Source organism: Alligator sinensis, unplaced genomic scaffold (genome assembly GCF_000455745.1).
Source record: "Alligator sinensis unplaced genomic scaffold, ASM45574v1 scaffold919_1, whole genome shotgun sequence".
Classification (NCBI taxonomy): domain Eukaryota; kingdom Metazoa; phylum Chordata; order Crocodylia; family Alligatoridae; genus Alligator; species Alligator sinensis.
The window spans coordinates 433,217-447,057 of NW_005842191.1; the positions used below are offsets into that span (position 1 = coordinate 433,217).

Sequence of the window (13,841 nt, forward strand, 5' to 3'; positions counted from 1 at the left end):
CACACACACTATACAAGAGAAAGACTTTATTTTGAGTTTCATAGATGTTAGGGTCAGAAGGGACCTCAGTAGGTCATTGAGTCCAACCCCCTGCTCTGGGCAGGAAAGAGCGCTGGGGTCAGACAACCCCAGCAAGGTGCTTGTCCAGTCTCCTCTTGAAGACCTCCAGGGTAGGGGCTCCACCTCCCTGGAAAGCCTGTTCCAGATTCTGGCAACCCTTGCTGTGAAGAAGTTCTTTCTAATGTCCATCTTAATTCTGCTCTTCATCACTTTATGGCCATTGTTCTTAGTTACTCCAGGGGGTGCCCTAGTAAATAGAGCATCTCCTACTTTCTGATGCTCTCCCCTGATGAATTTATAGGCGGCCACAAGATCACCTCTCAGCCTTCTATTGCGAAGGCTGAAGAGATCTAGGTCCCTCAGTTTCTCCTCCTAGGGCCTTGCCTGCAGGCCTCTGATTATACGAGTGGCCTTCTCTAAACCCTCTCAAGATTCTCCGCATCCCTCTTGAAGTGCGGTGCCCAAAATTGGACGCAGTACTCCAACTGCGGCCTGACCAGTGCTGCATAGAGGGGAAGTATCACCTCCCTGGACCTGTCTGTCATGCATCTGCTAATGCATGATAAAGTGTGGTTAGCCTTGTTGATCACTTCGTCACATCGATGACTTATGTTCATCTTGGAGTCAATTATGACTACAAGATCCCTTGCTGCTGCTGTGCTGCTGAGAAGGTCATCCCCCAGCCTGTAAGTGTGTTGGTGGTTCTTTTTGCCCAGGTGCAGCACTCTGCACTTGTCTTTGTTGATCTGCATCCTATTTTGTTCTGCCCATTTTTCCAACCTGTCCAGATCTGCCTGGAACCATTCCCTACCCTATGGTGTGTTAACTTTGCCCAATAATTTGGTATCATCTGCGAACTTGGACAGGGTGCTCTCCACACCCTCATCCAAGTCACTGATGAAGACACTGAATAGCACTGGTCCCAGGACCGAGCCTTGTGGGACTCCACTGCCCACACCTTTCCAGGTTGATATTGACCCATCCACCACCACTCTCTGGGTGCGACCCCTAAGCCAATTTGCCACCCACCTGACCGTGTAATCATCTACATTACGGCCTGTCAGTTTATTTACGAGAACAGAATGAGATACCATATCCAAGGCCTTCTTAAAGTCTAGGTAGATGACATCTACCTCGACTCCTGTGTCTAAGCATTTTGTGACCTGGTCATAAAAAGAAACAAGGTTAGTCAGGCAGGATTTACCTGCAATGAATCTGTGCTGATTTCCTTTCAGCATTATTTCCCCCTGCTGGGCTCCCACTCTGCAATAACCTTTATATACACTATGCAAACACATGTAAATCAGGATAAAATATTATTTAAATAAAATTAAAATATGTTATAGTAGATGTTTGATTTTTACTGTATGATTTGTTTTTTTTCTGGTTCCAAGATGGCAACTTCCCCCCCTCCCAAAAGGCGTACTTCCAGGGACAAGGTGGGTATTTCTGGTGGCAAAGGCCAGGGGTTAGGGGGTAGGACTTCTGGTCCCAAGATGGCCATCAGGGGACAGGGCACCTGCCAAGGGGTGGAGGTACCCTTGTAGCCCTTGACAGCTCACCAAAAGTTGTTAAGCGCCCCTCCACCTGAAATAATTGCCCACCTCGGTCTAAACTCTACCCTATGGGTACTGCTAAGGCAAAATGTCTCAGTGTGAGGGCTCAGAGAATGAAAGAGACTTGTAGGTAGCAAGTTTAAAGAACTTAAAAAAGGAAGTTCTTTTTTACACAGCATGTAATTAATTAATTGTCACAAAATGTTGTTGACTCTGACAGTTTAACCAGATTGAAAAAAGGACTGGATAAATTTTTGGAGGAAAGGTACATCAGTAGCCATTGAGCACAGAAGTTAGGGGTGCAGCCTCTGAATTGGAACTTCTTTGTCCTTAAATGCTGGAGGCTGCAAGTGAGAGAGGAACAGTGGAAAGAGCCCTGATCATACCCTGTTCATTCTGTTTCTGCATCCACTCTGCCACTATGACATAAACTTATTTGCTACTTTAAGGGGTCATGGGCCAAAAGCCCACGAAGTGAAACTACAAGCCTCTCTCAGAAAGGGAGGCTACTGGGAAAGTGGTCACTGATTCCTTTGGGCAACTGAAAATATAAAAGGAATGGAAGTGGAGGTCAAAGGTGCAGAATGAGTGCACTGAGGCGGGACACCGAGCAGAGCATACTGGACAGTGCCCACTGGTCCTCAAACAAATCCAAGGAGCCAGTAGACCTGCCCAGTGAAACTCACGCTGGACATGTGAGCAGATGAGGGGCAGGAAACTGGAGACTGAGAAAAAGGGACCTATGGTCTGACCCATTAAATGGCAGTTCTTATGTTCTTGTAGAGGAAGCAACTGAGGATATGGCTACCTGTACATCAGTGTAACTTATCAAAAAACGTACAGACGGGGGACATCTATGCATAGGGGTAAGAGAGGATTATACTGCCTGACCTGGCCATTTGTAGTTTTCTAAAATTTATACTGTAGCCAACATGTGTGCCAATTGAGCCCAATACAGTACTGCAGACACAGAGGGCACATCTACACATGCAATTAATGCTCAGAAAGCTTACCGCATAGTAAAATACTGTGCAGTAAGCTTTCCCTGAGTGCATGTCTACACATATGTCCATCGGGAGCAAATCTGTTCCTGATGGGAGCAGTTCAGGGAAGAGATACTCCTGCCATGGTCTGCTATTATATGGCAGTCAGGGGGAACTCTAGGCTCCTCTGGGTGCCCGTCCCAGGCTGGCAGGGGGCATCTGTGTCAGGCCTGGGCTCTGCAGGATCAGGGGAGCTGTCTCACCTCCAGAGCAGCTGCCTCCTACCTCCACCCCTGCCCCAGGCAGCTGCTTGCTGCCCAACCCCTGCTCTGATTGCAGAGCCAGGCCAGGACAATGTCCACTAGCCGCACAGCAGGCAGCTCTGCTCCCGGGGGCTGGGACATTGCCCTCTGCCCCCAGGAGATGCCTGCTTCCGTGGCTAGATCCAATCATGGAGCTGGGGCAGGGACAATGTCCCCTTGCCCCTGCAGCAGGCAGCTCTGCTCTGCCCCCGGCTCTGAGATCCAAGCTGGGGGCTGGGATCTTGCCTGCAAACGGAGCTGGCTCCAGTCCCGGCAGCAGGCAGGTCCTGAGGGAAGGAATCGTTCTCTTGCCCCCTGCTGTCCAAGAGCAATTTGCTCCCGGTCATCTATGTAACTGTGCTACTGCACAGTAGCTACTGCATGGTAAATCTACTACCTGTATGTACAAGTCGTAGAAAACTGTACGGTAGACTAATCTACTATGCAGTAGCTCCTGCACATGGTTACACAGTGGTGCTTTACTGCAGAGCAGATTAGTCTACTGCGCAGTAAATGGTCTCATGTAGACAAACCCAGCATGTGCTTAACTATAGGTTCTCTGTCCAACATTAAATACAGGGTACAAGTAATTTATGGGAACAAGAAGAGAACAGCAAAACTGCAGCCTGGGCAGGCATACTTTCCATTCCTTCTGCTACTTTATGTTCCTTGTGCATGCATATGAAAAACAAGAGCTGAATATTTGGTTCTGCTAAATCATTTGTGCTCCTTGCTACATTAGGCAAAAAGGAAATATATCAAGGTAAGGATGACTGCTGCAGTACAATCGAGTTTGAGACACTAACTTCAGTTTAACAGGAGCTGAAAATGGCCTGATATAGAGAGAAAAGTATTCCAAAATTAACACTTCCTCAAAGTTTTAGGGGAGCATCTCACCTATTCTTTTTGCAAGCTGTCTGAAATACCAGACTTCCCAGCATATGGTTCTCACATGCCAATATTTTTATATGGGTAATGTTTGTCTTCTTTATGATTTTTTCACTTTCTGAAAAAAAAACAACCCAACCAACCCCTGTATTTAGAGGGTGAGAAAAAAACTCATCGCATACCATATTCTTTAATATAGTGGGGAAGCTATACTTAGCTGGGAGCTAAGATAGCAGAAGTTTAAATTTTACCCCTACTGACTACTGAGTTTATGATTCGATGCACTTCACCTCCATTATTATTAACTAAAACTACCAGCGGTTTTAAAGCATATGAACCTCTGAATGATATGTGGACTGTGGCAGCAAACTGAAGTTTAGATTGCTTTTTTGTATCAATTGGCAAGGGAAGCAAGTACTCTGTGAAGTATGTTATCAATAGCACTACAAGTAAGGTAGCATGCCTTTATTGGCACTTCTACATTCCCCCTAATTTCTCATTACCATGCTTTCAAGATTTTTGGTGGGCGAGTTGTGTTCTGATACAGTCTAACGAGTCACTAATGATGCTTTTGTTTGTGTTATACACGCTCTATTTGAAATGTAACATAGGAATAAATTACTGTTTAGGAAGACTGCAAGGAAGCCAAAACCTATTATTGAACTTCAGTCTCCACACAAACTGGGCAGTCATTAGAAATGGGATTTTAAAATGCTGGCCAAATCAGATTAGCAGTTTGCCCACACAAGAGCAACCTCACATTCATACAGTCCAGAACACCACTTATTTCTTATCTCATTTTGGGTATTTAAACATAACATTTAAAATGGTGACAATCATATTAACTGTTACCAGACAACTAAATTTCAGAACCAGGCAGTACTTGGATAAATCACGTTATTTCCAAGCCTGGCCAAGATTAGGTTAAGTTTGGATCCCAGTATTCTTTCACTTGCTTTACAAAAATAAACATTTCAAACGAGAATGTGAAGAGAGAGGAAAAAAAAATCTGTTACTCTAGACTAGTGATTGTTAGTGATAAACACATGCACATACATCCTTACTATCTGATGGAACACAGGCCCACAAAGGGCCACTGCAGTAAGCTACATGTGCAACTTCCAGTATTCTGGAAGGGTAACAGGACTGATTTTGCCCAAAACTATTTTCTGACTGAGACACAAGTAGACATGTTTAATACAAAAAATAAAGACCTGGGCATCTGCCACATTTCCCACCCCATTCACTCTGAACAAGATACTTTCCTAACAGGATCATGTTAAAAGGAAACACTGGTTATTTGGAGGTTACCATTTATAAGGCACCATCTACCCAAGGAAAATTGTGCACATCTGACTTGATATAATCTAGTCTCAATTGTGCAACAGTGCTGAAGACAGTTTCCTCCAGCATTCCCATCTATGCTACCAGTGCAGCTGTTTTGACCACCCCTTGAGGTCCAGACAACTACACTAATAATTCTGTTTCCTCATAAATGTGTAACCAAAAAGGTGGAACTAATTTCTGTGATAGCTGAGAGCTGATCCTGTCTCTTTTAAGCAAAACAGCTGCTGATATCCATGAGATTTTCTTTAAAAAAAAAAAGAAGAGCAGGACTTAGCTCAATTACTTTTGGTGGAAATTTAGAATCCAGTTCAGCAAATTATTTAAGTACATGCCCAACTGCAAGCTTGTGAACAATCCCACTGCCATTAACTGGACTATTCACATGCTTAAAATTAGTCATGTACTACTTAAGTACCAAGATTAAATGAGGCACTGGAGGTGGACAACTATTCCTGAACAAAGGGATTTAAAATGAAAGTGCTCACAAGTAAATCATGATGGTGTGACTAGGACTCCTAATGTTAGATTTCCATTGGAAGTGTGTGTATGTTCACATTCTGAAGCATCTGTTCAAGTTTAAGCATATAAGACATTTTTTAGTCCAATGACTCCATAGGGAAATACCTCATGTATCAATGCATGACTCAAATTTTCCATTGCATTTCCCTTAATACAACATTGACCATAAATATACTATTCATTACTCTAAATATATCTTTTTTATTTATAGCTTTAAAAACATCTTCTAACTTATTTTATCACATAAGCCTCTGAGGTCTTCACTTTAAAAATCATCATTCTGCTTTAAAAATAAATGCTAACTAATAGCCCAATGTATTTCAGTATCAGTCTTTAACTAAGCAATATATATTTGCAGCAGGTAAAATGCAGGTGGTCTTTTTGCTGCCGTGAAAAGGTAAATATCACAATAATATTGTAATATTATTGCTGTAGAGACAAGTGTTTACATTTAAATCACACTCCTATGTCTGCCTCTGAAAATTTTATTCTCAGGAATAGTTCCTCATTAAAATACCACTATCCTTTCTTGACAGTATGGCGATTTTACTAATAGAGAATCTATGTTCCTTTGCTGTTATTCTTCATTTTGGAAAGCAAACCAAAAAAAATCGTTTAATGAATCCCAACCATTTGGAAATTCCACAGATAACCAGAAGCCTGGGTACTGCAAACAGATTTTTAGCTAGTCACATGTATTATAGAAATAGCTTAGTAAACAAAGGTGGAAATCCTATAATACTATGGCCTTTGTTTTAAAGCAGTTTTTAACAATTAACTCTGCATGAAATATAACGGGAGTTTAATACATTCAGTGGCTGTCCTTACTGAATTTGCCATAAATATTGGCAAGTAAATATATATATATATATGTACTTTAAGGGTACATTAAAAACATTTTTTCAGAAACAGAATGTAAGCCAGAAATATATTAAACAAGTATTGTGGTATCAGTATGTTAGGGTAAAATTCCATGCTCATTGATCACAAGAACAGGAAGGACCAGCTGGAGTGCTCTAGAAAGTACTTGGTTTTGTGATAATGAGTCCATTCATGCCATGTAACAAATAGGATTGTTTCCATTTAATGAGGATGCAATGCTGTCACACTCAAGCAGCGAAAGCTGTTGTGGTCAAACTACAAATTCCCAAAGAAGCATCTGTAACTCAGGGAATATTCTTCATGTGTAACACAAACAGGGAGACATATTTTCCAACACAGATCAGCAACTGTTAAAACTAGAATGTGTGTCATGATGGCAGGAATGTTAAAAATATAAATTAACACACCATATAGATTTGGGAAACTTCCACAAAACTTTCCATACAGACACAATTTATCTAAAAAAAATATCAGAAGCACAGAAGCACTCACTATTTAATGACAGCATCAAAGATAAGTGTGAAAATGTTATGGAAAGAAAGGGAATGAATACCCTGTCTCCAATCTGGAAATACTACTCACTTCCACAGATTCCTCCAGTAGAGCATGGAAAGCAGGAAAATCCAACCATTCCCTTCTCTAGTATTGCTACTATTACCCCTTTAATTAATTGATTTAGTAAATTTTAATATTGTCTGAGTTTGTGCTACTGTTCACAGAATAATGGGTGACATGACTAAGACAAACCTTTATTCCACATTCCATCACCCCTTGCGATCATATTTTTGTTTCCCATGAAAGTACTGAGTGACTAAGTCTGTTTAACTTTTTTTTAGATAAACAGGCTGAGATCCTGGCATCCCTCACTATAAGAAACACATTACAATATTTCCAGCATTTACATAGATAGATCTTCTCTGAACTGTCTTGTCAACACCATTCTAGAACTGCGGACACTGGAAACACCAGAGCCAAACAGAGATAAAAAATCACTTTCTCTTGATTATAGATCCAAGATATCACTAGCAAATTTGCCTACACTGTTGAACTAGGAGGTCATATCCAAATGAATATCCACCTGTGATGGGGTGTAAACCACCCTCACCACTCCTAAAACTGCAGGGAGAGAGAGTTATGGTAATCTCCTCTGATACAACCTGGGGAGTGGGGAGTAGCCAGGTGGAGGGAAAAACCTCAGAAAGTGTACAAGACAGTGGTCCAGGAGAATTGTGTGGAGTTCCCGCTCTAATGAGAGGCCAGAAAAAAAAGCCACAAAGAAGAACTGGTGGGAAGCCACAGGAAAGGCATGAATTCCTGTGGAAAGGCTTAGAAACAAGCAGCCAGATTGTAAAAGGCAACCCTACAAGGCTAAAATCAACAGACTAGATAGATGACTTCAAAGCCAGCATAACTGATGGCAAGGGGTATAAAGGATACTCTGCTATAATATACTCTACCATCAGGGAAGGGGGTGGCCTACAGTGGCTGGGGAGACACCATTTTACAGCAACATGTTGCCCAAGATTTTTTCCAACTCACTGTCCCAGGGCAGAGCTCCCACCGTGTTGGTATGACCTGAATTCTTTGTTCTTAGGTGTATAAAGCTTTTACACTTGGCCACGCTATGTACAAAGCACATACTACGTGTTTGAGATAAGCTTAGTAAGCAAATCCAATCACTCTGCATTACTGACCTGTTCCTCTTCATAATTTACCAATCTTTATGTCACCTGCAACTTATCAGTAATAATTTGATGTTTTCTTCCAAATCATTGGTAAAATTGTTAACTAATTTTGAGACAAGAACTGATCCTTGTGTAACTCCACTAAAAACATAGCCACTTCATCATGATTCCCCATTTAGAGTTGCATTTTGAGACCTGTCTGTAAGCCTTGTCTTAATCTATTTAACATGTCTGTGCTTATTATGTATGACTTCTTAATTCTAGCTTCTTAATTACAAAGTTGTGTGATATCACATAAAAAGCCTTAGAGTATTAAAGCTTTTAAGCCTTAGAGTATTAAAGTCTATTGAATCATTATCTGTATCAACCTCGTAAAAAAGGATTATGTATAAAATTAGTTTTAAAAGGATGCACAATCTTTAAGAATGACTTTTTCCTTAGAAGTTTTGAAAAGCTGGACTGGTTTGAAACTCGGCAAGCTTTGCTTAACAAACTACTCAAAGGACAACAGAAACTAACTCCTGAATAGAAGTGCTTCTAAAAGTAACAAAATTGTGCTGAACATGGTTGCCAACTTGGGGATGGTTTCGCTGTAATCAAAACTAAATCCATTTTTCAAAACTTACAAAAAGAAATTCACTGTTGGACCAAGACCCTACATATGACATTCAATTCCGAACAACCTGTAAAAGATCAAAGCCATTCAAAATTAAAAAAGATGTCAAAAAGTAAAGGTTATCTTAACCAGTAGGTGTATTTTTTTTACACCTTTTAAGATGTATTCCTACTTGGTGTAACTGGATAAAAGAACATCACCGCTGTGATCAGCCCGTGTGTACAGCCAGTGTGCCATGTGAACAGCACCTGAAACTTTGTTCTGAGCTCTACAATTTCCTTACCTTGTTTTCCCCTCAAGTACAGACATGGACCCGACGAACTCCAGCTGAGAGAGATTCTGAGCAGCTGTATCCTCACTCCTGAAGAGCAGGTCTCTTTGACACAGCTAATGTGAATCACTCCATTCAAAGCACTCTACCTTGTTTTACAATCGATGGCATCGAAATTGCCTTTTTAATATATAACTGCCACTGACAAGTGAGGGCTGAACTAGTTGGTGCTGACCAGTCTGCATGTTAGTCAGACGCAGAATAATCTGTATTGGTTCATTTCCCCTCCCCACCCACAAGCTAAATCTGCCATCAGAGCACCATAACAGTCACACATTTCTTTCTCATCCTTTGTATATCTGAATTTACGTGCATGATTATTTCAGGGTTGTTGTAAGAGGACTTTCAGCTTAACACAAGCATTCAAGAAAAGGAAGGAGGCAACTTATAAGGTATTCAGAAAACATTTCAATGTTTTCCTCTTCAATTACAAATGCAGCTTGATACAATACATTCAGATTCATTTTTCCCCATGAGGGCATAAGCAATACTAACTTAATTATTTCCTGTTCTGCTTGCAAACAACTTCTGCTTTGAAAGAGTCGCCTTTCATCTATTTCTTCACAGAAGGAAGGAGCTGCTTCTGCAGTCCTGACCTGACACAATGGTCTTTTATTTACAATTCAAATGAACTGAATAATGAAAATCTGGGCTTCCAGATCATTTAAACTGATGCATACAACTGACTCAGTGAGATTCAGCAGAGAAAAAATATTGGTGGAAAAATCCTTTACTCTCTCCTACAATGTATTGTCCAGAGAACTGTGGGAAGAGTGTTTTTGAGCTCTGTCAAAGAACTAAACAAGTGCCTTTCAAATATTTTTCCCATTGCCTAATTTACCAGATAAACTTCAAATAAAACCTGGGACTCCTACGTCTGAGAAGTACATTAATAAAATAGTGGATTCTCTCAAGAATCATTCTTGTCTCTTAAGAAGTCATTCCTAAAGGAAGATTGTGCATCCCTTTTAAACTAATGTGATACATAATCCTTTTTAGGAGGTTGATACAGATAATGATGTAACAGACTTCAACTTCTGTAAGGCCTTTTTATGTGATACCAACAACTTTGCAGTCTAGAATTTAGAATTAAGAAGTCACACATAATAAGCACAGATATGTTAAATAGATTAAGACAAGACTTACAGGCGGGTCTCAAAATGTAACTGTAACTGGGGAATCATGAGGAAGTGGCTGTGTTTCTAGTGGAGTTCCATGGCGATCAGATCTTATCTCCAGAATAGTTAAAAATTTTACCAATGACCTGTACATACTCTATTTTAATCCAGCCTTTATGGTACCATCTCCTACTTCCAAATAATTATAGTCATAAAAACAGCATCACTGTTTTTCTAGGAAGTGGTGTTTAAACAGTTTCCTTGGCATCCCTGGCTAGTGCCTCCCCATATAAAGAAGAACTGATCACTTCACTAAAGATGCCACAATAATCAAATTAATAAATCTTATTCTTTCTTAAACTGACAGACAAGCTAAAATTTATACCTCAGGGGTGAAATCAAGTTCCAACTGAGGTTAACAGCATTAGCTATATGGGGTTGAGTTCTGTCTAGTGTTTTGAGATTGGCATGGCATGGCATAGGAGAAACCATGGGAGAAAACTGAGACAACAGTGCCTATATATCTCTTGCTTCAATTTTGCTGTTACGCTGATCAATGGACAGAGGTACGCAGTTACACTCCTTTCACCTGTTTGATGGCAAGACAAAAGCTGTTGTCAGAACAGAAAGAGAAAGCTGGACGGAGTTCAGAGCTGTTGAGGACTCATCTCAGGAGAGTGCTAAGATGCTTTGCAACTCCTCTGGCCACAAATGGCTTTAAACAATTTTGATCTGCTCAAGCAAAAGTAGATGCCAGTTTAGACTAAACTAATGTTTCAAAATGTATTAAAACAGGCAACAACATGCTTATATCAATGCTATTTTAGAATTTCAATAGGGACAAATAAACAAATACTTTCATAGTGACAGCAAATAGAAGTGTACTTAGGGGGGACAAAGCTAGTGATCCAAAATCCCCACAAGCTTTATAATGAGCAATATTGCCCACAAAACTAAACTTTTTACAACTTCCATCTGAAACTGCTCCATTAAAGCTTTACAGAAGTCAGAACAAATATCTGCCAGAGTCACATTAGTGTCACTGAGGCCAAGACAGACTAAGTAACTATATCAGTTTGTCAGACAAGGACCTTAGAATAGAAAGGTGCATCCACTTTTTTTGTTGCTGGATACAGAAGTCAGCCAGTGCTTCTTGAGCTAAGTGCAGGTTGGAAACTTCCTTCTTTCAGCCTATCAACATTTTAAGCTTTACAGAAATGTATAAGAATATTTACAATAGTTAATTTTCAACCCTGTTTTGATGATGTAGGTAGTGGCTTTAATGTGGAACCAACCTGTCATGACATCAGGTCTTCACACTGGGATTTGTACCAAATACAAGCATGCTCTATTGGCAGATGGCAGAGAAGTGCTTTTAGAAATAACATCTTTTCATGAAAGTTTACTAAAAAAAATTAATTTACTGGGTTTCAGATGGAAATTATAGATGCTTTGGTATGTCTTGAAATAAGGAGACTTCTCAAACCAGAATCCCCCATGAAATAAAGAAAAATAAATTCTAATGTTGAGGCCGTAAGAACTTTATGAAGGTCTTGCACGACCACTATACTACATATCCCTTAAAGCCAAAAAAACTACATGTACATGAATAAAGTGTGTTCTACTAAAAATTGCGTAACAAATTGGTTCAGAGACGCTCAGAAAAGTGTGTATGCTCATAATCTGATGTGACTATAAACAGACTTGATCGCCAATGATGGCTAATATCCTATTTAGTTTCAAAAGAATATTTCAAGTATTGACTGGGCTAGAGAAATACAGCCTTGCCCAACAGAAACAGGCAATTATGTACATATATATGCGCACACATGCACATGCTAGTTACATCAGCATTTAATGCTGCCCAGGAAATAAAAAAAACACACACCCCACACTAACTGTAATATTACAAGTTCTAAAGAAAATGAAATTATGATTTACAACTTTGGTTCTCAATAAGGAGCTCTGATAATGAAAGACATTTTATAATTAAACTGTAAACTAAATTAAGACTGGTCTGCATGTTCTGAGTTAGGACTAAATACATTTAATTTTCATACATTTCAGCTGCTTATGTATTTCACGCAATCTTATCTTTCTATTAAAAAAACAAGCTTTTGCATCATTTAAAATCCAAAAGAAAGATGTTTCTAAGGCACAGAGCAGTTGGGCACATAACTTTCCAAAGAGTGCCAAGTACCACACTGACTTTTGTGTCTTAAAAATCTGCCCCTAGATCTATTTTAAATTCTTCCCTCTACTTCCAGATGTTTGAAAGTCTCTAACAGCTTGTTTTAATAAACCAGAGAATTAATATAGTAAAAACTTTTCTCCTGCTGACATTTCAAAAGATCAAGTTACATCTACAACAGCTAAACAGGGTCGGGTCACTGGTTCACTCTGGAAAGTTTTTGGACTAGAAAAACTAATGCAATCTTGGAACTGGCCTGCAGTCATCAGCTAAGGTTACTTCAGAAACTTGTTTCTAAACAACACTTATGAAGAAGAAGGTTCAAAACAGTGAATCTGTGGCAGCCGTTTGAACTCCACTCTACAAAAGAATGATCGATAAATTGTTCTGATGGGATCGATTTTATTAGACACACCGTGACAGCCTCCCTTTTAGCCCCGATCTTGACAGGCTGTCACTGAAACTGCAGAACACTTTAAATCCTAAATTTCACAGACTGAAAATCGGGGTTGGCTTTCTACCCAGAAAGAGGTAAGACAGAAATGGCACAGAATCGCCACTAAAATTTACTCACACGGTTCAACGATTCCTAGGGAGGATGGAATTAGACTTGATGAGACGAGACATCAGATTGCGTTGTACCGAAGAGGACAAAAGAGAAGATAAAATGCTGCTGCCGGACGCGGAGAAGCAAGGCTCTGTGGGCCCGTGTTTCGCCTAGGACAAAGGGTAAAGCGTTCCTGAGGAACACAGATATGAACCAGCGGAAGCACACGGCGATGATGTTTCCAACGCTGCCACCGTTTCAGAGCCACCCCGCACGGCCCCCTTCCCCTTCCCTCCACAGCATGCGATGGCATTCGGCGCAAAGGGTTTTCTCTTTATGCTCTGGAGAAGTGAAAAACCCTGGACAGCCACGACGAGCCGAGCCGCCCGCGGGCTCTTTTCTAGCTCTGCCTCCCACCCCCCAAGCAGTCCGGCCAAGTCTTAGGGATTTAACATCTCCGAGATCTTTTTCCTTCCCCCTTAAGCATGGCAGCTAACTCCAGGCTTGGCAGCCCGACATCGATCCCATCCAAATACAGAAATCAATCGGTGGATGCCAATCCCTCCAGCACCCCCGCCACACCACAGCCACCCATCCTCACAACAAAAGGGCACAACCCCAAATCCCCCGTGCAGGGGGCAGGTGCCAGGCTGGGGCAGCACCAGAGTCAAGGGACCACCCACCGTGCCCCCCAAACCCTCCAGGCCGGGGCAAGACCCCAGCCCCAGGCAGGGGCGCCCCCTGCTGGCGCACTCACCCGCCGGGGCACTGTGCAGGGGCACGCACGGCCGCCTTCGGCGGGGAGCCCCGCCCTCC

At 41.2% G+C, this 13,841-nt stretch overlaps 1 protein-coding gene across 10 annotated transcripts in view; it reads right to left on the reverse strand.

Annotated features, from left to right (window-relative positions):
* The window catches only part of GJC1 (gap junction protein gamma 1), a 54,888-nt gene that overhangs the window by 23,493 nt on the left and 17,554 nt on the right, over nt 1-13,841 (reverse strand). For 2 of the 10 annotated variants that reach the window (XM_025207334.1, XM_014521183.2), the window contains exon 1: nt 13,053-13,663. The exons of 1 other annotated variant lie outside the window; for it this stretch is intronic. The gene's annotated coding sequence lies outside the window, so the exon portion shown is untranslated. 7 more of the 10 variants (XM_025207331.1, XM_025207330.1, XM_025207326.1 and 4 more) reach the window with 6 other exon arrangements.